A 21,719-nucleotide genomic window follows, 5' to 3' on the forward strand; every position below is an offset into this window, starting at 1 on the left:
TGGGAAGCAGCAAAAGGGTCATTCTGCTCGTGTAGACAGAGCTATGCTGGCACATATTGCCAGTGAAATTGCCCTGGAGGTCCCCAGATCATTGCCCCCATGTAGCTATTCTTCCAACACGATGCCACAGAAATGCCACGAATATGTTACAAATATACCTCTTGATATATCAACAGACCTTTTACTCTAAGTGAAGCCAAAAGAATAAAGAAGTCTAAAGACGCTGCTTCATTAGAACATTATACTATTGTTGCGAGTATCGGCAGCAATGTACTACATATACTACGGCAACCGGTGACATTGAGCTATGGGCAGCCATCTTAGTGAGTAAATGAGGACATGAGTAGAAACTCATCAAATGGCTGATGTATGGTCAGAACCGTCTGCTCAGCAGCTGTGTATAATAAAACCAAAGTCACCTCTACACAGCAACTAAATAAATGCCAAGGCAGGGAAAGCAATGCCTTTGTAGATGAAAGAGAAGCCAGGATTGCACCAGACTATTGTGTGAAACTGTTCCACCTGCAATGGGCAGAGACAAATTATGAAGCGAATAACAACATTCTCATTATAACAATTTCCCCCCACCTGCCATCGATTATCCATGCTTGCAGGAAATGGCATTTCTGAAGCAAAGATTTACTAGCTAGATCAGTGTTCCTTAAACTTTTTTTCACCTCTCAGGACCCCTTCCCACTTTTTAAAAATTATAGAGGACCCCAAAAGAGCTTTTGTTCCTATGGGTTATGTTTATTGATATTTACCATGTTTAAAAATGATACATAACTTTGTCTTATACTTTGACATAGGCTGGCAAATAATTTTGATTTCATAGACCCCTGAGAGGTTCTTGGGAGTCCCCCAGAGATTCTAGGGCCATATTTTAGGAAACACTGGTCTAGATCAATACCATATTCCTGGAAATCAGCCGATCAGCTTATGGACCTGAAAAAGGAAAAAGACAGTATCTGATCTCTTTATCTGGGATGCTAATGCACTAACATCTTTCTGTATCATGGACAAGCTGAGAGAATGGACATTTAGAGTTTAAAACATCAGGCAGCTGGACATAACAGAAGCTCCCTCTCTAAGAATAACCATCACGGCAGCTTACTAACCCAAGAGAGACTAAAAGACTCTATCTGTAACCATGAGACAACCTAGGTAATATCCCATCTTCTCCATTAAGACTCACTTCTCTTTTGGGCTGTTCATCGAAAGCATTGTGAAGGGACTGGTTGAAGGAATTAAATTAAGGGACCGGTTGAAGGAATTAAAAACAGATTAAAGTTTATTCATGCACCATGTTTTCTATGTTTTCTCTCTCATCTCCTGCAATAATACAATAGTTTACTAATATATTTAGGTGATTTGTTATTTGATAGGATGGGACCAGGGCATGAATACTGTACTGATTCTGAACACTTTCTTGCCCTTCACAAACATTGTGTCCATAACAGGCGCTTTTCCAGCTGTTTTGTATCTCTTGACTTAGTTGCATACTTCTAGAAAGTATTTCCATAATACTTGTCATGTATTCCATATCCAGGTGGTGTAGAATATGGTAGTCTTTGACTTATGACCACAATTGAGCCCAAAATTTCTGTTGCTAAGTGAAACAGTTGTTAGGTGAATTTTGCCCTATTTTATGGTCTTTCTTGCCACAGTTAATAACATGGTTCTTGTGTGAATCTGGCTTCTCCATTGACTTTGTTTGTCAGAAGGTCACAAAAAGTGATCTCATGATCCCAGAACACTGCAATCTTTATAAATATGAGTCAGTTACATGAATTTTGATCATGTGACATAGGAATGCTACAATGGTCATAAGTGTGAAAATGGTTATGTCACTTTTTTCAGTGCTGCTGTAATAAGTTTGAATAGTCAGCAAATGAACTGTTGTAAGCCACAGAATACCTGTAATAAGAATAGAACAGAATAGAACAGAACAGAACAGAATAGAATAGAATAACAGAATTGGAAGGAACTTTGGAGGTCTTCTAGTCCAACCCCTTGTCTAGGCAGGAAACCCTACACCACTTCAGACAACTGGTTATCCAACATCTTTTTAAAAAACTTCCAGTGTCGGAGCAGTCACAACTTCTGGAGATCCCAATATCAACATGCATTATAAATAAAAACAAGTGTAACTACTAATAAGTAGCCATAAATTAAGGCAAAATTCACAATTTTCTAGCAGTTGAATTTTTAAAAAGCTTTCTGCATATTCCTGAACTGCAACTGAGTCAGCAGTTGCTCTGTTTCTGGGGAAAGCTATTCTAGAAAGTGCACATAACAAGGGCAGAACTACATCAGAACGACAATAGGATCTGGGCTGCTCTCTATGGGAGGATGGAATATCTTAAATATTCTGGTCCAAAATTGTTTAGGTAATCTCAGTCGTGTATGAGAGCAAACCAGCAGTTCTCTCAGGGGTCGTTTATATGGTTGCAGCAAGGCGAATTACAATCTCATCTCTGCAGCTTATACCAGCTGCAGCTTCCAGATTTTACATAAAAGCAGCCTTATCTAGAGCACCTTGCAACAACAGAGCTGAGAGGTTACCATCTGTCAACCTTCTGAGGTAGCCAGGTTTGGAAACAGCAAGGATTTCAGGAACACCACCTTACCATGCTAGGCAGAGGCGGTATTCAGCAGGTTCTGACCAGTTCTGGAGAACCAGTAGTGGGAATTTTGAGTAGTTTGGAGAACCAGCAAATACCACCTCTGACTGGAGATTTTACAGTATCCTTCCTCTGCCACACCTACCAAGCCATGCCCACAGAACCGGTAGTAAAAAAAAAATTGAATCCCACCACTGATACTAGGGTATAAAAACAAAATCTTGAAAGCCTGCCAGAATATCTCTCTACTCCTCTGATGCCAAACAGATTAAAAACAAAGTTATTTTCTTTCTCATACTTTTTCCTGGCTCAGGACTGAGTTGTCATTTAGTTTCTGCTGGTGGCTTTTGTCTTCCTTTGTCAAGGTTGCATCATCACTTCTTTGTATCAACACACAGACCCTAGAGCCTAAGCTATCCCTGATTGGATCCATGCCAATGTTACCAATCAAAGTTAATAAAAGTTCTGTTTGTCAACACAAATCCCTGAACCTTTAGTTCATCTCAGCTTCCTTCCTGACCCTTTGGGGCAGGGGTCTTCAAAGTTGGCAACTTTAAGACGTGTGGACTTCAACTCCCACAATTCTGGGAGTTGAAGTCCACACGTCTTAAAGTTGCCAAGTTTGGAGACCTCTGCTTTAGGGAATCTGATAGGCTTTGAGACAGTGATGGGATTCCAAAATTTTTACTACCGGTTCTGTGGGCATGGCTTGGTGGGCATGGCTTGGTGGGTGTGGCAGGGGAAAGATACTGTAAAATCTCCATTCCCAACCCAACCCGCTAACCTGCTTTCCAGCTCTATTCTCCTATGCAGGGCAACAAAAGAAGACCCAACCAATCAGCTGGGACTTGGGAGGAAGAGAATAGATGGGGGCGGGGCCAGTCAGAGGTGGTATTTGCCGTTTCTCAAAACTACTCAAAATTTCCACTATCAGTTCTCCAGAACTGGTCAGAATCTTGCGAATACCACCTCTGTTTTGAAGGTTTCCACATTTGAAGGTGTCCACAAGACCAGAACTGATCTTTATTGAGATTGTTTAAGATACTCTTGGAAGTCTGATTATATTTTTCCTCCCCTCCCTTTCATACTCCAGTGAGTCAGGAGCAGCAGCCTGAAAGCTTTCCTAATGCTACCTCCTTTCCTAGGGCTCAAGGCATGCTTCTGCTATTTTTGTTTTTGTAACAGCTTCTGAATACTTCCTTCAAGGCCATATCCATGGCTCTCTACAGAACTGTATGATTATGGAACAAGCTGTTCCGTCCCAATTTCTTCTCTATTTGTCAATGAATAATTTTACTGACATATTTTAATTAGGGTTTTATGAGGTCCGTTATACTGAGCTGGCATTCGCTTGAGTTGTCAATTATTTGCCAGTGGTTAAGGCATTTCATCAATCGTCAGGACTGCTGGATTTATCCATAGTATTTGATCCAAAAATGTTACTACATACTTTTAGTTCATTAAGCACTGCTGATCCATTTTCTATTGCATAACTTTCATTTCATGAAGAGTTCTTTGTTCTTCCTTTTATCTGTGGTTGTTTGATAACAGCACCTTGCCCCACTCTTATTTACCTGCGTGGATGCAAGCTGGATCCTAAATTCATTTAGAAATGTCCTGTGCACATTTGGATGTTTTGTTAGGCAGCTAATGAAGTGTTCGGGCTGGGCTGCAGAATGCCTCAGGCTTTTATTGGACAAAACATCCAGTTGTGCCTTCCCATCCCTGCAGCATATCCACTGTAAGCAGGCATATGAGGATTACTATTTGCAAGAATATTTCTTTTCCTTTTCTTTTTCCAGCTTCTCTCTTCTGCAGCCTCTGGGATAAACTGTAGGGCTGGGTGTGAGATGGCACTTGAGAACAGAAGGGTGGTAACTTGTAAAGCAGCCAACGTCTCTTCCTTCCAAACTTCTGGGGGCCAAAAGAACAATTGCTATAAGTCTCCATTCCAAAAGAGAATATCTGGAACTCAACGTAAAACTATTCAACACCACCTACAATGCTACTGTCCTTCAAAGCAATCTTTATTATGTGTCTGAATGGTCAAATAATTGGCAACAAATCTCGACCAACAAGTGCTCTGTTCTACACATTGGTAAAAAAAAAAAATCAGTACACCAAATACAAACTAGACGGATATGACCTCGTTGACAATCCTCACTATGTCAAGGACCTTGGAGTACTCATATCAAATGACCTAAACACCAGAGCTCACTGTAACAACATTGCCAAAAAGGCATTAAGAGTTGTAAATCTAATCTTACGAAGCTTCTCCTCCGGAAATATTGAATTGCTAGCTAGAGCATACAAAACTTTTGCTAGACCAATACTCGAATACAGCTCATCAGTCTGGAATTCACACTGTACATCGGACATTAATACAATTGAACAAGTCCAGAAGTATTTCACGAGAAGAGTACTACACTCTTCTGTTCGCAACATAACACCCAGGCTTGAAATTTTGGGCTTGGACAACCTTGAACTATGCTGCCTACGGTTGGACTTAAGTATAGCACACAAAATTATCTGCTACAATGTCCTACCAGTCAATGACTACTTCAGCTTCAACCACAACAATACAAGAGCACACAACAGATACAAACTCAATGTAAATAGTTTCAAACTTGATTGCAGAAAGTACGACTTCAGCAACAGAGTGGTCAATGCCTGGAATGCACTACCTGACTCTGTTGTTACATCCTCTAACCCCCACTCCTTTAACCTCAGACTATCCACTATTGACCTCACCCCATTCCTAAGAGGTCTGTAAGGGACGTGCCTAAGTGCACAATCGTGCCTACAGTCCCTGTCCTATTGTCCCCATTTATTTGTACCTATTTCCTGTATTCTTACTCATGTTTATACTTATGCCTATTATCTTGTAAGCGATTGACAAATCAAATCAAATCAAATAAATAAATATTCAGTTAGAGCTCATCTTCTTTGTATGTACATATTCCTTTTCCCTCTTCCTCCTTCCACCTAAGACTTAAAAAATTCCATCTCATTTGGATATTATAAATTCAAACATGCAAAGACAGAGATTACCCCCTTGAATGTAATCTGTTTGCCTCTCTCTCTCTCCCTCTTTCTTCTTTTAAACTTCTCTTCAACCTTTCAAGAAAAGAGAGAAACAAAAAATGATTGATCCTTCTTTCTGACATTCAGATCATTAAAAAGGGGGTGAGAGGGAAAGTGTCATTGTTTTGCTTGTGAACTTGTAAAAAGAGAAAGCAGCTCATTTGTGAAGCAAGAGTAAACTAGAAAGTCAATAGTCCAGGTCCAAAAGACCCTGCAAGGCAACGATTATTGGCCTAGGAGTGTAAGCGGAGGGGAGGGTTCTGGCACTGCTTCACACATAAGCCAATCAAAGTGCAGGGAGTTGCCTATAAGGAAATAAGCCACAGCAGGCAAAATAGACGGCATCACCTGGGCAGAAAATCCTAGTTTGGACAAAGAGCAAGAATATATGGGCAGATGTTGCACTTACGTTGAGATGGGGGAAAAGGTAAGGACGCACATATTGAATCTTGCCTTCTAAAAACAGTTGGTATCCTGCAGATACAATGGAGCAACCTGGTTGTGTGGATCCATATTCAGTATATAGGTCACTGGCTAGATTCTTTAATTTTTTTCTTTTTTTCCTCCAATTTCAGTCAGTTTTTACTGTTACACCTATACTGAAAGTATTCATATAAATTATTCTGCCCTGGTTTTGGATAAGGGATATGTTTGCCTCTCCAATTGCCTCACTAAGGATGTCTTTACCACCTCCTTAAACTTGAATAAGGCCGTGCTTTTTGCTTGTCATCCAGAATAATCTCCTTTCCCTTCCCTTCTTTTGCCTCGTTTTCTTTTTGAGAATGTGGATATCTTCCATGATAGAGACTGAATGACTGACTGATTGACTGACTTATACTTACTTACTTATTTATGTACTTATTACTTATTTACTCCATTCTATTGCTGCCCAACTCACTCAAGTGGGCTGCTTACAATTCTAAAATTATAAAATAATTAAAACATTTTTTAAAAGCAGTAAAACAATAAAAACATCTACAAAATTTTAAAAAATCAGTACTTCTAATTAGTAAGGATTTTTAAAAAGTCTTTAATCAATCAAAAGCCAGGATCCTGTAATTTTCATCTTCTAAATATTGGAAAATCCATTTGTATCTTTTTAAACAGCTAAGCAGTCAGTTAAGAAACATTGGCCTGTTAATGCTCCTAAGGGACGCCTCATCTGGTCTCCCGCAATAGTTTTTTGGTAGAAATATATGACTCTGCACTCTGTCTTCTGATTTGTATGATCCTGGATCTTCCTCCAATTCATCTCCACTTCTTTCCATCAACCCATACATTGGTTAAGTCTTTAGAAGCATTATTTTTTAAAATTGTTGGCACTGACCTCCTGGGTCAGGCTTACTTAGTATTTGAATAATTTGATAAAATTTATGCTTCTGTGTGCTCAACTCATGTGTGCAATCAAAGCCATTTCAGAATGGCACTTCCTATCTAGTTCCTGCCCTTCCGAATGGATGGCCCTACAGTCGGAGTCCAGTCTCTTGAAGTTTATAAAAGACAGCTCCGAAGTTGTGGCTTAGAGATTTAAATTATGGTACTCTTGGATTAGCAAATGTTTTAGATTGATTATTACATTATAATAGTGTTGGTACCAATCAATACTGTGTTGTATTTTTATTGCCTTTTTCATATTGCACTTAGGTATCATATTGCACTTGATGTAAGTGCCATACATCAAATACTAATACTGGTTCATCTAGGCCAGGAAAATTCCTTATTTCCTGGACTGGGAAGTCAACGATCTACAGTACCTCCATAGAAATCAGCCTCAGAAAGCCTACCCCTGGCTCCATCCAGTTCATGAGGCATGTCCACAATCTCCCCTTATTCAGCTACGACACAAACATTTTGCAAGGAATCTCTGGGATATTGATGTCTTGTATCTTCAAATAACAATTCCAGGGATTTCATTCTAAACATTAAAAGATACTACAGACATTTCCTGTTATTGTCACCACATTAGTTGCAATAAATGCTGCAAGCAAGAATGATGCTAATGGAAAATAATATTTCTGATCCTAACTCTTAGTGATGATCCAATAAGGAACCATGGTTAATGACATTACTGAGAAATCAATCAAAAGAACAGATTGCTTTCTTCTCTCTCTTTCTCTCTCTCTCCCTTCCTCTCCTAATAAGGGACAGTGATTTAAAAAGACATCAATAAATTAAAAAAAAACACAGAGTAGCACACGTTCATGCTGATAAAATTATCTATCTGATTAGAGCTACCATGGTGACTTAGCCCAGATCTGAAACCAGACTCTGCACAAACTCCAAGTTTTAGTATGAGACAAAGGTGCTCCCTAAAACATTTGATATATTGACCTCATGCCTAGAGGCCAAAATAGATAAAATATAGCCTTTGTATTCTAAAGACCCTCCTCTCCCATTGTAATCTCATTTATACAAACAAAGAGTTGGTGAAACCTAGAATATGCCTTTATTTATCATTCGGCTAAGTATTGCTAAGGTTTGTTGACACCTAATAAACTTCGGATTTGCTGGGGGTAGTATCCTTGAATAATAATCAGAGTCAACAGAGTCTGGCATTTACTTATTGCTTATATTTTATACTACTGGGGAGAATCTTTTTTTCTAAAAGAGTTTGGAGATGGATGGCTATTTCCCTCAAAATGAGGGCTGAACAAACAGAGATGGACAAGTTTGCATCTACTGCAGCTGGGACCAGAATAGTCTTCTTCAGGAGAGGTTATAGATCTCCTTTATGATGCTCCAGACTTTCATGAAATGATGTGTTCGTTCGTCCCAATCTGAACATACTGGGCCACCTGCCCTCCTGCTCATTCAATTGCCTATGGTTGTAAAGGACCACAATTGAGACAATATATTTACAAGAACTTTGTCTAATGTTTATTTTGAAACAACAGAACTGATTTGACAAACGGAACAGGTGGTGGATTGCATTGAGCAAATTTGTTACTCTCAGGCCAAGGATTGGGGCACCCAATCACTTGGACAAATGTTAACAAATGCCCTACCAAAGAAACAATTATGATGGATGACTACTTGAAGATGCAAGGCATGTCTTCACCATCATCTGTTCTGTTTCATATCCTGCAATTCTTCTGAATAGAAGGATGTAATACAGACTCTGTATGATCAGAAAGTCACTCAGGGATTACTATTACAATAATCTATACAAGACAAGACAAATGCCAAAATTACCTTTATTTCTCTTTCTTCATACCTTTTCCCTTCTTTTTCATAGGCTGCTATCCCAGAGGCAGATGGTAAGCATGAATTTGGGAACCTTTATACAAAATTTTAAATATTCTGACATACAAACAAGGATCCTATCCCATTATTTTCATGTCTCAAAAGTAATTATTACACATTCATTCTGAAAATATATTGTATTTTGTACATTTTTTCAAATTACCAGCATCAACAATTAGTCCATAGCAAAAATGCCATTTTAATCTATTTTGGTTTATTGTAGAACTAACCCTGAAGTTCAACATTTAATTATTATTTTGCAACATTCTTGGTTTTATTTTTGATTTTTTTTTAATTCTAATTATGTGATGTGGTTGCAAACATAAAAAGAAACCTGTTCATTTAAAACATCATTGTTTTGTTCTTTTCATTAAAAATAATGAATAAACTCCCCAAAGTCAATTTCTATTGCAATTCACACTTGATAAACAAAAGAGCTGAGCACTAGGTTAATTACTCTCCTCCCAGAGCAGAATGCCTACAAGATTTGGTGAGAAATTTCTTTCATCTTCTTGACAGCATACAATAAAACTATCTGATTATCTATTGAAAATCTGTTACAATTTTTAGAAAAAAACATTTTCTATATTTACTGCTGACTAGAAATCCCTTCTGGAGTTTTTGTGTGAAACAGGAAAAAATGAATTTATGATTTGATGGTTAGACAGAATAATTATAAAGAGACTTATTTTGTAACCATAGATTAAGGGGTAAATTTATAATTGTACTTGTAACTGTTGTAAAGAAGAGCTGAAGCTTTTTTTTTCCTTTTCTATTTTTCTTTTACCTTTTTTCCTTTCTTGCATTTTTAGCCTTCTCTTTGATTTCTTTCTCATTTCATTTTTCTCACTCTGTATTATTTCATATTAGTTTTTATCTTCTTTAGAAGGGACGTATCATAAAGAAAACAATATCAAAATAATCTGCAGGATATGTCTGAAACAGAAGCTTTGTGTAGTTCCGCCCACTGGTGATATAAAACAAATCTGGGGCTGAAGTCACAGACAAAACTATCCAAAGCTGTATTGTAAAAAAAAGGCCAGTTCCTTCGGAATAAAGATCAAGGTAGCTTTTCAGAGGTATAGAATATCGCTCCTATGAACGAGATACATCAGTAGAGGGAAGTAAATTTCCATAAATATTCGGAAGGATGACCTATGATTTCAATCTTTTTCTTTTTGTTCCACATAGAAATCAAAATATGATTTGACTTGGTCCCTCTTGAAAATCCCAACCTTAACAAGCCGCACTGCTTCCCATCTGATGCACCTACACCTACACCTACTCCTACTCCCACAATTTGCTTGTGTCCACCGATCCTGGAAGAAGTTCTCAACACTCCCATTCCTTGCAAATAACAAGGAAAAGGAGGGTCTTCCTGCTGGCAACTGTGCTGAGCATTTCAAACAGTTCTCCTTGAATTATTATTAAATTGCTTCTTCCAACTGCAGAGTTATATTTCTTTGCTTGTTCCACAGTAGACAGTTACCATGGGGTTGATTCCACAACAGGACCTGACGTTTGCAATCCTATTGTGTTAGTGGCAGAGAAGTTTTACAGAAGGCATTACTATGCCTGTGTTCCCAACAAAAACTGCTCTCTTTACAAAGATATTCATTGTATTGTCCTGACAATGTACAGATGCATAAAAGAAAAGGATACTTGAAATGAATTAGACCAAAACTAAGTGCTAAGTGCTATTTGAGGTTTTTTTTATAAATCAGCAAAAACAGAAACATTACCGTTATATTTAACTCAAGGAGAAATTACTTGTGTTTTCTTTAAAAAAAATTAAGATGTATCTGTCCATGGCTACGTAACACTAAGCTGAGTTGGACTGATCCTCCACAATCAGACTTAGTATTTCGATGGAGCACTATCAGGAAATCTGGCCTGCAAACTGTGGTAAAAAATGAAGGTTTAAAAAATGCTGGAAGAAGACAGAGACCAACCACTTCTATATTGCTGCCAAGAAAACTCCAGAAATGGCTCAATAGAGTAATCAGGAATCAAGCACAAGTCAACTTGATTTTAAACTTCACCTTTTCTTCCTTGCCATTCTTTCTGGGTATCAAGTTCTTGCATCAAGTGCAAACAATGAAACAAGGTTATATTTTTGTAAGAGAGAGTGGGGGGAGATGAATTAAGTAGACAGCTATTATTAAATAGTAGCTACATTTCCAAACAAATTACCCTCTTTACAGTTTTAAAAGCCACTTTCATGATTGTTATTTTCAATGCCTTCTAGCATCATCCAATCATTTTTGCACTGGTTAATAGGATTAATATTGTCATAGCAATGTCCTATCTGAAATAATCTTGGAAGTAACACTTAAGGCTGTGCAATGCTTCTGCTTCTGTATCCAGAAGATGCCTTGAAGTATACAGCAAGCAGACAGAACATCTGTCTGCAACTCCTTAAAGCAGCTGCATCATTTCCCAAGGATGACATAAATGTCTATATATTCCAAGATGGTTCCAGAATGAAAAGCATTGCACAACTCTAGTACTTAAATCACAACCACACATTTGAATCCAAGTGGGATTCAACTGCATCTTAAATGACAAAATTCTCAGTTGTTTTATTGGTATATATCGTAACTTCTGTGCATCTCTGGTAACTTTCCTAATTCTTTATTACAAAACTATTTACAGACATAGCATTCATTCATGATTGACTGACGTTATCCTACTTTTCCATTTCCTAATTGTATCTTCAACACAGCGAGCAACTTAAACTTAAAAAAGAATAAGAAAAACCACACAGTTTGAAAAATAAAGTATTAGGGAGCAACATCTTGCATTGTATGAATCCAACCACTGGCAAATAGTAAATAAAGACAAAAGGGATTTCCCTACTGCTGAGTTCAACAGATGGCCACTGATTCTTCATCTGATAGAAAACTATATCAATTATGGCATAACATTTGATATCACTATTGTCAATCCCTATTTTGCCTCTCCCGTTTGTTCTGACTCACTGCTGAATGGCATTGTCCTGATCATATGTGCGCAACTTGTGATAAGTAAAGTGATTGACTGAGCCCCACATCTTTGTTGTCCTCCCTTTTCTGTACCACAGCAGGCAGGAAAAACATCCATCAATTGGGGTGGGATTCTACCAGTTTGCACCTATTCGCTAGAACCGGTTATTAACATTCTAAGCAGTTCGGAGAAATTACTGGCCTAATCCTATAAGGAAGGCAGGAAGGAAATATTCTGGTGTTGCTTACAGAAACTGCCTCTCTGTTAACCCTTATTACATTTTTGGCAGGAGTAGACTTCCTGTCTCAGGAACATCTCTGGAATTTCCCCCCGTCCTTTGCTGGTACTTTGCTTGTGTGGAATGACCATTCAAAGGTACAATGGCACTGAAAAAGTGACTTGTGACCATTTTTTTCACACTTACGACTGCTGCAGCATCCCCACAGTCATGAGAGGCCAGGCAAGGAGATGCGTGCCTCGATGTGAGTGATATTGAGTTGGCCATGCCCATCAACTAAGCCACGCCCACAGAACCAGTTGTTAAAAAATTTGAATCCCACCCCTGCCATCAATCATAGTGAATAGGATGAAGGAGGTGGGTTTGACTACAAAGGTCTGTCCATCTTCTGAAGCTGCTTCCCATAGCCATTACCCAATTTTATCATAACTCAAATTGAATACAAGTTTTAAAAATACACAATTATTTTTAAAATATTCTCTCTCTCTCTCTCTCTCTCGGTCTCTCTGTCTGTCTGTCTGTCTGTCTCTGTTTCTGTCTTTCTCTCTCTCTCTCGGTCTCTCTGTCTGTCTGTCTGTCTCTGTTTCTGTCTTTCTCTCTCTCTCTCTCTCTCTCTCTCTATCTCTGTCTCTATCTCTGTCTCTTTCTGTGTGTGTCTCTCTGTCTGTCTCTATCTTTCTTTCTTTCCTGGCTTTTCCCCTCTCCCACCAGTGTCAACTGACAGTGAGAAAACTACCACCAACATACAGAACCTCAAATAAAGTAAACAAAATCCATCTAGCTTATATGAATTGCTTCAATAGGTTTTCCAGAGCATGTGCTGACTTTATTTCAGAATTGATGGTTTGAAAGAGGATATTCATCTGTTTTTCTCCTTTCAGAGCAATTGTTACATACATTTTGTTCAAAAAAGCAAGGTAGGTGAAAATCAGCATGCTGTTGTCCAGACAAGTATCACATTCCTTCTTTAATGTCAGAGATCTAGATAAAAATCAGAAAATTTTCTAGCACTTCCAACAATCTCCCCAATGATCCTGCTATTAAATGACTAACACAACAGAGTCAACTTGTTCTAACTGAATAAATGTGTGAAAAGAGCTTTTGTCTAAGATGCATTCTAGGACACATTTTGGACTCTTCTGGTTCCAACATAAGGCCAAACAAGCTAGAAGGCCTTGTCATGCCATATTAACGGATAAAAGATGGATCACATATTGTAATCAAATTCATGGACAAGTGGCTTCCTCACCAGTTTGCCCGGTGGGCACTTGAAGGGTTTACCATTTAATTGCTAACAAACTGGTGCTTCATCCAAGCTCTCTTTCATAAACAGCCCAAATGCTCCCTCGGTATTCCATCCAAGCATCCCAATCCAGCAGGCAATTCAGTTTCCAATAGGGACCAATAGGCACTTTAAAATAGAAGCTTTTGGCCTTGTCTCAGACACCTGTGCAGGGATCTAATCCTCCATAGCGGATGAGAAATCCCACAGTGGTACATAATGAACCAAGCCACCACTCCACTGTTATCCTTCCTTCTTGAAGCAGCACACACGAGATAACTCTGGCCGTGCAGCTGAAAAAATGCAACAGCTTTTACTCACAATATTTTCTTTTTCCAAGCCTTATTCTGCCCCAATTATTTCTCACTTTTCCCCCCACACGCAATGTCGAAGGAAAGGCAGAACAAAGGAAGCCAAGTCGTCTAAATTGGTAGCTGTTTCACTTTTGCAGTCTGAAGTGTAACAAACACTGTAATGTAACAGCTGTGGCTTGGTGCTGGTGAGTAAAAAGTAATTAGCTGCCTATCCTCAAGTAAAGGGGAACATCATGTGACTGGCTGCATATAGTATTGCTCAGTTGGTGTGATTCTATATGCAGGTTGGAAGGAGTGCAGAAACCTTGGCTAGGCATTGACTGACCTTATTTCTTGGATTTCATTTTATGAAAAAAAAAGTTTCCAGCCCCTACGATTTTCCTGTGTGTTAGTTCTGTTGAGATGGCATGGTGTGTTTCTAAAGGTAACATAGTCACTGGGTTTTTTAAATGGTTAAGAAAGCAAGGTTTAAGTAAGCTGGAGGGCTGTTACTGCTTCCAGGTATCTACACAGAAGCAGAGTAAATTATAATTATCATGGTTGGCTTTCTGCAAAGAATTTAGGGGGAAATTAATTCAAAATGCACACCGAGAATAAAAAAAAAACATTGTAAAGTTGCGATAAGGTGTATTAACAAACAAAGTAGGCATTGAAAGATTTGATAAGTCTTCTACTCCCGACATAGCAAGCACAGGAAGGCTGGAGGGGAAAAAAAGGCAGCACAACAAAACATTACAAAGGCTCAGCTTCCTGCTATATAATCCCCCCAAATGCTTTTGGTCTGCTGTGGGCTTCAAAGCAAGCCCTGCCAGATAGTGAATGCATACATTTAAAAAAAAAATACAGATATTCATCACCATCGCAAACATTTTTTAAAAGGCATGGCCACTCTGCAAATGGAAGAGAAGCACAGTGCAGAACTAACTGGGCAGTGACAGAAATCAATGATCTACAGATGGAAGAAGGAGAACGGGCAAACTGGCAATAGTGAGATGAACCGGGGAACAAAAAAAGCAAAAAAAAATTACAAGAAAAGGGAAAAGAAAAACATTATACAAACACACGAGTAAAAACTGGATACAGTAATATTGGAGTAGCCGTGCTTTAAGTATTTTAAGAGAACCTTTTTAAAAGCACTGTATCACAGCTTCTCTCTGCTTAACTTAGATCTGGCCCTTGTGGTTGGCATCGTTGTACAAAAACATGGATTTTTGTTTACAATTTTCAGGTCACAGACCATCCCTGTGCTTGGAGAGAGGGTGGTGATACGATATGATGATGGACTTGATCCTTAACCATAAAGTTAATATTTGCAGTTTTCATCATAGACAGTAAAGTTGTTCAGCAGACTTCCAAGTGTTTAGAAGCAAAATCAGATAGGATTAAGCCGCAAGTGCTCAAAAGAGTAGGTAAACCCCAGGTTTCCCAAGCGCTACAGGTATAATAAATATCCCCCAAAGGCCATCTGTTCACTTTCCCTGTTTTTAGCTCGATGCCTTAACCATTAGACGAAAGTGGCTCTACTAACCATATAACTAACAACATACTGCAGTGGTTCATCATTCCTTAAATACCCATGGCCCTAGGGTTTGTAAACATGTGTTTGGCACTTCTGCACTGCATTTTTAATATATATCTGAAGGGTCCATTAGGGACAAAGTAAAGTGATCCAACTATTTCTCACTCTCCAAGAATAACATAGCCTCCCTCAAATCCTGGTGATTTCAATTTTTCGTCGCCTCGGTACCTTGTTTGTTTTTCTACTTTGCGGTCTAGCCGTCGGCTCTACTAATCCCCTTGAGATCTCCCGTCCAAGAAGGAGCCAGGCCAAAGCCCACTTGATTTCCGAACCAAGTTCACGAGATGCTCATACCGGGATTTTAGGGGGGGGGGGAACACCCCAGGATTGAAATCCTTCCAGACTAGGCGCAGGGACCGGGTCCATTCAGACTTCGGCCTCGCGTTGCAGGTTCCTCGCTCCCTCACTCGCTCCGGCATTTCTTTCCACAGGGAAGGCTTGAAACAGAGGGCTTGGTAAAAATAAATAAAAACGGAGGGATGCTTTGGGGAAAAATATTCCCTCCCGCGGCAAGGCGCTTGGGAGATGCTTCTGGACAAGTGAGGGGTGGGGTGGAGGCGAAAGGCGAGGGTGGAGATTCGGAACTCAGCCGGAGGACCAGAGGAGGAACCAGATTAGCATTTGTTGCTCCAAGCAAAATAAAAAAATAAAAAATCGGAACAGCGGAGGGACGGGAGTCGAAGAAAGCGCAAGGAAGAGCCGGACGGTCGAGCTCGCTCTTCCGTTTAATTGCTGCCTCGCCCGCCCCGCTCCGCCCGTTCTGGGTCTCTTCTTCCCTTAGAGAGACGGGGAGGGGGGGGGGCTTCAGCTCCCACCCTTCCCGAGCGGACGAGCTGGCTTTGGAGGTTGAACCGAGACAGTTTTCAGCCACAGGTGCCGCCTGGTATGTCCCTTGGAGACGCCTCGCTCCATAGCAACGCCAGAGAAGGAGGCTGGACTGCCGGGGAGGATCTGGCAGAGAGCAGGGAGAGGGGCGCCGAAATGAATCTGCGAGACTAGCTCAGGAGGGAGTTGGCGGCGGGAGAGGAGCGGGGGGGAGAGAGAGACCGAGAGCAGTATCACTCTAGGCGGATCCTCCCGCCAGGAGTCCCATCCGGGGCTGAAGTCAGTCTGCAGCCTGGGACCGGGGGGGGGGGGTGCCCGGCCCCTTGGCCCTGGAGGAGGGGGGTAGGTGGGACCTCTTCATCTCCCCCAAAGCGAAAAGGGCTCCCTGGCGCAAGCCTGAGGTCTGGCGTGCGGACGGGAGGCTGCTCACTTTGCGGGTGCTCAGCCTCGTGCCTCTGAAGAATCCGCCGCTGCTTGAACAAACAAGCGGTCCTTTAGCAGGACTGAGCCGGGAGGGAGGGAGGAGGGAGGGGTTTTCTCCGCGGGGAAAGGACCGTGGCTTGCAAAGCGATTAGCCCACCACACAGGCACAGCCGTCCAAGGGAACTTGGAACGGCTGGAAGGGAGCTCCCCCCGGCCCGCGCAAGTGCTACACGCCCTTTCCTCAAAAGTGGGGCCCACGTGCTCTCTGCCCCGCACCCGAGGGCCTTTCCTCCGCCCCCGTAACCCCGCCTGCCCCGCCGCTGGCCCCTCTCTGCCCGCCGGTGTGCCGCCCGCTCGGTCTCCCGCCAACAGCGAGAGCAGCAGCCACCCCGCGCGCCAGTCAGTCGCTCGAAGGGGCGGCCTCTCGTGGCGCGCAGAGCAGGGCTTAGCCAGCAGTCGGAGGGTTAACCAGGGACCGAGGTGTGAGCTAACCAGACAGAGAGACGGACAGACAAGACAGCCGCTGCGAGGGAAGAGGCCGGAGCAGCCCGCCCGCCGCCGCCTCTGCCTCCTTAGCCCGCCTGGCCATGAAAGGCGACGCCAGCTGGGAGAAGGAGAGCGGCAGCTGGACTCTTCCGCGGCTAGCCGGGTCCCTCGGCTCGCCCGCCAAGGTGAGTTGGTGGCTGGCTCGGTTCTCCGGGCTTGGAGGAGGGGAAAGCAGAGCTCGCCCGCCCGCCACTGCTCGGAGACTGCGAGCCACCCGCTCGCGGCTCTTCGCCTGCTCCGTCGGCTTCCTGCTGCGATCCGCCGCCGCCGCCGCCGCCTCGCAGGTCAGCGTTTCCCGAGCGGGGCTGGGCGGTGTCCTCGGGGGCCAAGGGAGTGGGGAGAGCCGGGAGACCTGGGTCGTGGGGTTGTGTGGAGGGCTCCGGTCCGGCGCAGGAGCTCTCCGAAGAGCCGCGGGGAGGAGAGGGGAGGTTGGAGGGAATCGCGGGTGAGTGTGTGCGCCCCGGTCTCCTCGGTGGGCTCCGCGGCTGGCTTCTGCGGGGTTTTCTGGTGGGAAGAGATGTCAAGGGAAGGCTGACCGTGCGGGGGGAGAACGCGGGGCGTCTGATCGGGGGCTTTTGGCGGGCTGAAGGGGAGGAACGTTCTGTTGTGTATCGTGTGTGTGTGTGTGTGTGTGTGCGCGCGCGCGTGTGTGTTGTGAAAACTGGCAGAAATCGAGGGCGTTCTCTGCGATAGGGGAAAGCGGGTCCCTCAAAGAACGGCAATTTGGCAACCCTTTGGGCGAACGATACTTAGTAGTCTCCATCTAGCCTTTTCCAGCAGCCCTGGCCAATCTTGCCCTGAGCCTATTCGGCTCCATCCCTTGTGCACAGACGCCCAAGATCTGCTGTGCCCAGGAGCGATTGTGGTAAGCCAGAAGATAAACAGACACAACACAGGGGCGTGAAGCAATTACTTCACCACCACCTCCCCCCCCAGTACCCAAGGGGATGTGCTACATAGGTCCTGTCCACCTGGCCAAAAAAGCTTAATAGCTTGTGGATGCAGGTGGAAATTCAGATTAAGCCTTGCAGGCTTAATCCTCACATTTCACAATTCTTTTTTTTTAAAGAGAGGAGAATGCTCTAGGCTTCCAGGATTTTCAGTAGACTCTAGGTATGCTTGCTTAGCACACCTACATGACTCCCAAGCAATGAACATGGAACTTACTTGCCCAAGGAGATTGCAGTGTAACTTCTTTCCTCCAAATCTCTGGAAGAACAGATCTGATATTTTTAAAGTCAAGTTCACATATTTCCACAGTCTGCCGTCCATTGGAAATAGGGAATTACAATCTCCTCATCCTCAACTCCTTGGACGGCTCTGGGTTGGAGAAGGCTATTCTAAGCCATCTGATTCATTCTGGACCACTCTGTCAGTCCTTGAAAAACAGACTGTTTTCCCCACTGGGATTAAAACATTTTCCAGCTCCTCATAGCAGCGTCAGCAACACCATCGTAGGGTGAGAGACCACCAGACTCTTCGCTATTCCAGCTAGAAAATATTGCTGAATTTCTTTAAACAGCACATTAGCTACTACCACCATGAAATCACAGCCTGGCTTTGAATATAGTAGGGCCATACTTTGAATAAATAATACAACAATTTTATTCCTAGGCTAAGATTCCCCAAACCTCTTTAAGCCTCTCTAACAGTTGCCTGCCTGGATCCAAAGCAATTTGGATCCAAAACTGGCTAGCAAATCCCTGGGAACCCCTGTGGAGGTTCTCAATGGCTTGTCTTAGCAACATTTGCTTTTTGTTATTTATTAAACAAAGGCTACATTAAAGATGTTTGCTTGCATTTGGCGGTGGTGATGACTCCTGCAACTTTATTATGTGTTAGTTAAAGAATTCCTTTCCATTTCTGCCCCAGACTTACTGCCAATCAATTTTATGGAGGGAAAGAAATTTTTTTTAAAAGTTTCCCGATTACATCCACACCTCCAAACACAACATCTTCTTAGGGCATCATTTTATATTATTATATTTATCTCCTTTGCTACATGGCAGGATTTATTGCAGCAAACCTCCCTCATGTGTTTTGGCAACTGGCTTCTAACACTCCTACTAGTCTTGGTGAAAAGTAACTGTTTGCCTGAGGTGGGATATGAGATACTGAATCCTGCTTGTCTTTCCTTGGCTCCAGAGATGGTTTTGTTTCTACCCGTAATAATGTGTTGGTGTAACTACTGACCATCGTAGCATCCCATGGAAAAAGCAGAGGGGAGCTGAAATGGAACTCAAGTGGTTTCCCTGACTGAGCTTTCAGGAATGATGGTCTGGCTCAGACATTTTGATATCTGAAACAACATCCATTCTTCCCTCTATTAAGCAATATGAGAGACCATTTGCTAGATATTTTCCTGCAGAAGAACTGTTAAAAAGGATGAAAGGAGTTGTCCTTAACACCAGGAACGCTCTGATTAACTGGTCTCCTACAGGTCAGAATTCTTCCTTGTTTTGTCAGTCTTGACAGTGACAAAAATCTTATGGAGGCTGAATTCTGAAAGTAGCTCCACTGGAATAAAGATTCAGCATGCCCAGATTATTTTAAATGTTCAAAATGCAAATCCCAACACATTCCTGGGGAAATCACCAAGTGAATAACTGTAAGGTGGGGTTTTTTTTCAATATATCTTTTGTCTCCCGTTGGATTTTTTGCCTGGCTGGTTGAATTTTGCATCTTTACTAAATTACATATCTGTTTTCCTTTGAAAATGCACAGAAATTCTGAAGCCTAGACAAAAACACAGAATGTATAGATAAATGTTGTTATGTCAGGAAACTGTCAGTTCTGGGATTAATAAGGGAAAGTGACACCTCACTCATTTCCCCAAATTCTCTGAGGATGTTCAGGCAGCCTGTAAAAGTGGGTGCTCCCATTGATTCTATACAAATGGATTTTCAGAAGCCTTTCAGAAAACCATTCTTCAAAGTCTCTTAAGAAAACAAAGTCATCCTAGAATAAGAGGGACTGATGTTTTGTCAGTTACTAATGGGGAGATGGGGAGAGGTTTGGTTAAGTTGGGGATCCAAGCAACTGTATTTACAGAGCATTGGGCTGACTTCCCTCCCCCAGTTATGTTTTGATCAGGGTCAACTTTGGCATTTGGCCAAATCTGGACTATTTTTTTAAAAAAGCAGATTCTCTCTCCCCAACCCAGCCCCACACATAATTTGCTTTTGGGACTTTCTGCTTAATGGACCAGTATGCCTCCAACTCCTCCTCTGTTTGTTAGGACTGCTGAAAAGCAGAGTGACAAATGAGTAAAAATTCAAGTGGGATTCTAAAAATATAAATAGGAGATTTGAAAGGAAAACACTGAACAACAGAAAGAAGAGGGGAGAGGAGGGAGGGAGGGAGGGAAGGTAGGTAGGAAGGAAGGAAGGAAAGAAGGAAGGAAGATAGGTAGGTAGGTAGGGTAGGTAGGTTGAGCTGGAAACACAACTGGCAAAGCTTTGCACTTGAAAACAGATTGCTGTCTCTGGAAGGTCATTACACAACTGGGTGACTTTAGCAATAAAATGGCAGATGAAACTCCGTATTAGGCATTGCAAAATGCTGGGGGGGGTGGGTTGTATGTGAGGAAAGAATCCTTATTGTAAATATTTTCAGGGTAAAGAGATGCATATGATTTGTGGATTCTAAATCATATGCTGCAAATGTTGTAGAATTTGATTTGTAGAAAATGGGAACAAAGATATAAGGAAAGGCAGCAAAAATAGTTTCCATAAGGTTTAAGACTAAAGAGATATTTTCATTGGGCTAAATGACCAAAAGAGTGCAATGGATATTATGAAGTTAACAAGAAGCAGTTGTTAATTTTGCTTTGTTTGCAATATGAAATAAAACAAGGCAATGACTGTCAAAGCACAGAGAGGCTTTCAGTTCAGTTGGATTTGTGAATGAGTTGTTGCCACAAAGTATTATTGTATTGTGGGAGAAATTGAAAAGAAAAAAAGAATTGGCAGCACAATCTTGTATTCATCTACTTGGAAAGAAGATCCTTTATACTGAAGCTTCTACCTAGCAAAGAGGGAATAGGATTGTAGCTTCAACCAAAAAATTAGAGAAAAATAGCATCAATAGAAATTAGTTAGTCTAATTCAGTGGTTTTTAACCTTGACAGCTGTAAGATGTGTGGACTTCAACTCCAGGAATTTCCCAGCCAGCACATAGTTCACACATTATATTAAGATGGTGTGCCCGAAACCTTCCATCTTAACCAGGATTGTCTGACGTTATAATATATGCCTGTTTCTGATTGGCCTACCTGATCCAGACAGGTAGGAGCAGCTGCCATACATAAAACGTTGGCGAAGCCCACTCATTTATCTCAAAGCATTGATAATGGTACCTAATCTGATAATTTGCTTATTTGGAAAAAGGTGACCAAGCAAAGATCCTAATACAATACTTTATAAAACTTCAAAAAGGTAAGTTTTTCATATAACAGATGAACAGTTTATCTCTACCTTTACCTCTATACCTCTTTGGAAAGGTGCAGTGGAACTATTTTCAGAGACTTAAACTAGTGGCCTGGTTTATTTGGAACTCCATAGAGCTGCCATTATTT

The 21,719-nt window shown here is 41.7% G+C and overlaps 1 protein-coding gene and 1 long non-coding RNA gene across 5 annotated transcripts in view; both read left to right on the forward strand.

The window, feature by feature from the left end:
- The first annotated feature begins 6,020 nt into the window (after window positions 1-6,020).
- LOC148127217 (uncharacterized) lies at window positions 6,021-12,056 on the forward strand. The gene is made up of 3 exons (XR_015741470.1): window positions 6,021-6,135; window positions 8,944-8,965; window positions 10,143-12,056. It is a non-coding gene; the product is annotated as an uncharacterized LOC148127217 (long non-coding RNA).
- Window positions 12,057-15,864: 3,808 nt separating this feature from the next.
- Window positions 15,865-21,719, forward strand: part of PIANP (PILR alpha associated neural protein) — a 42,935-nt gene continuing 37,080 nt past the window's right edge. Inside the window, exon 1 of one of the 4 annotated variants that reach the window (XM_087926254.1) lies at window positions 15,865-16,232. The gene's annotated coding sequence lies outside the window, so the exon portion shown is untranslated. Of the gene's footprint in view, window positions 16,233-16,518; window positions 17,269-17,323; window positions 17,428-17,535; window positions 17,589-21,719 lie in introns of those variants that run through there. The other 3 variants (XM_026713320.2, XM_087926256.1, XM_087926255.1) reach the window with 3 other exon arrangements.

The sequence above is a fragment of the Pseudonaja textilis genome, chromosome 2, assembly GCF_049901715.1.
Source record: "Pseudonaja textilis isolate UNSWEBS1 chromosome 2, rPseTex1.2, whole genome shotgun sequence".
NCBI lineage: Eukaryota > Metazoa > Chordata > Lepidosauria > Squamata > Elapidae > Pseudonaja > Pseudonaja textilis.